The sequence below is a fragment of the Vigna radiata genome, chromosome 6 (assembly GCF_000741045.1).
Source record: "Vigna radiata var. radiata cultivar VC1973A chromosome 6, Vradiata_ver6, whole genome shotgun sequence".
NCBI classification, from domain to species: Eukaryota; Viridiplantae; Streptophyta; class Magnoliopsida; order Fabales; family Fabaceae; genus Vigna; species Vigna radiata.
In genome coordinates this window covers 9,085,636-9,087,957 of record NC_028356.1, presented here as the reverse complement: position 1 = coordinate 9,087,957, position 2,322 = coordinate 9,085,636, and the positions used below count along the sequence as shown (strand labels likewise).

The 2,322-nt window shown below is 36.1% G+C and overlaps 1 pseudogene; it reads left to right on the top strand.

The window, feature by feature from the left end:
- LOC106764540 lies at positions 1-1,232 on the top strand (annotated as a pseudogene).
- The last annotated feature ends 1,090 nt before the right edge of the window (positions 1,233-2,322 follow it).

Here is a 2,322-nt window from a genome sequence, read left to right as displayed (position 1 = left end):
GTTTATGCAACAAATTATGGAATCCCATGACGCGAAACTACTGAGGGCTCAAACACACATATGGAATCATATTTTTAACTTCATAAACTCCATGTCCCTTAAGTGTGTTGTTGAGTTAGGCATAGCAGACATCATACACAACCATGGCCAACCCATCTCACTCTCAAACCTCATTGCTTCACTTCCAATTCACTCTTCCAAAACTCACTTCATCCCTCGCTTGATGCGAATCATGGTCCATTCTGGCTTCTTCTCTCAACTCANTCACACCGANAACGANCTTGAAGTCAANTATGCACTCACTGATGCCTCTTTNCTTCTGNTTAAGAGCCATGAAATGAGTATGGCACCTTTCCTGCAGGCCATGCTTGATCCAGTTTTAACAAATCCATGGAATCAGTTTTCTAGTTGGTTCAAAAATGGTATTACTACACCCTTTGAAATGGAACATGGGAAATTGTTTTGGGAGTATGCTGGCAGTGATCCCAGAATTAATCCCAGAATTGTTTCTCAATCACTAGTTGGGTGATTGAGAAATGCAAAGGGATGTTCATGGGATTGGAGTCATTGGTTGATGTTGGGGGAGGTACAGGAACCATGGGAAAGGCCATTGCTGAATCCTTCCCTCAATTGGAATGCATCGTATTTGATCTTCCACGTGTTGTTTCTGGCTTGCAAGGAAGTGACAACCTTAGATATGTTGGAGGGGACATGTTTCAGGAGATTCCTCCAACAAATGCCATTTTGTTGAAGGTACAGCATGGTTGAGTCTTTTTCTAATTAATAAATAGAACTAATTAAGTTAATGTTAGGTGTGCAGATTCAACTTGGTTATCTGACTTATAATAAGTGGCCCTACTATATTAATTATATTACCTGAGATGCTTATTCTAAACAGCTGAATTCCTTCTACTTTTTGGATGAGAAAACAGGGTACATTACATAACTGGAACGATGAGGAGTGTGTGAGAATATTGAAGAAATGCAAGGAAGCTATATCTAAGAAAGGGAAAGAAGGAAAGGTGATAATCATAGAGATGGTGATGGATAATGAAGTGAAAGAAGAAGAATATGTTGAAACACAACTGTTCTTTGACATGTTGATGGTGATGGTCAACGGAAAAGAGAGAAACAAAAAAGAGTGGGTTAAGCTGTTTTCCTCTGCTGGTTTCAATAACTACGACATAAGTCCCGTTTTGGGCATAAGGTCTATCATTCAGATCTATCCATAGTCACTCAACAAGATGAAGCTATATTTGAAATTTCAAGAATTAAGTTTGTGAGAATTGTTTCAGGTGAAAAAGATAGTTTCTGATGGTATGATGAATAAACAATTATTGATTTAATAAATCTGAGTGATTTAATTATGAAAAAGGATTGTCTTTATAATTGATAGAAGTTTTGAGGTAACTGATAGTGGGACTTGCTCAAACACAAGTTATCAAATTATGAAAGGAAAATAATATAAAAGATTATATAGAGAGCAGAAAATTATCGAAAGAGGAACGTGAAAGAAAAAATTGAACATCAACCTCATCTTCATAGGAGGTCTAAGAAAGGTTACGTAATATGAAATTAATAAATGTAAAATTAAATAATTTTATTTTAATACATTAAACATATATGTTTTAAACTATTTTTTATTAGGGATACCAAATAAACCTACAATATATTTTGATACCAACTCTCACATCCAAAGGATTGGATGATCATTGCAAGGAAGAAGACAAACACATACAACCATATAATCCAAGGGTGAGCTAGGTCTCAAACAAACATACAATTCATTTCAATTCAATTTAGCATTTCCAAGAACGTCCATACACACATAAACATGCAAGTCATCTGATGTGTGAGTAAAATGTAATTGCATTCATATCTTAGTTTAGGTCATTTGCATACATAATTGTATTGATTTAAGGATTTAGTCATGGATTATCTTTGTTTCGGATCATACATTGGCATTTTGTGTTTTTTCTGTGTAGATTGGTGATTCTAAGTGCCTAAACCACATTTTTGGAAGAATTGATGGACAAGATAGAAAGATGAATCCAGAGAGTTCAACAACGCAGCTGGGGACAGTTCCATAACCTGTGGAGTTTGCTTCAAAATGCAGTGGCAAAATAGAGAGCTTCACAAGTGAGTTGTGGTTTCTACCACAACCTGTGGATTCACGTCAGGATTTGGCAAGAGGAACAGAGAAGAACACAGGCAGAGTGGGGAGTTTTCCATGGGCTGTGAAAGTTTCCAGGAGCAGTTATTGAGCAGTTTTTGATCTCTTTTATGACTGATTTAAAGAGAATTAAATTAAAGGAAAATTGG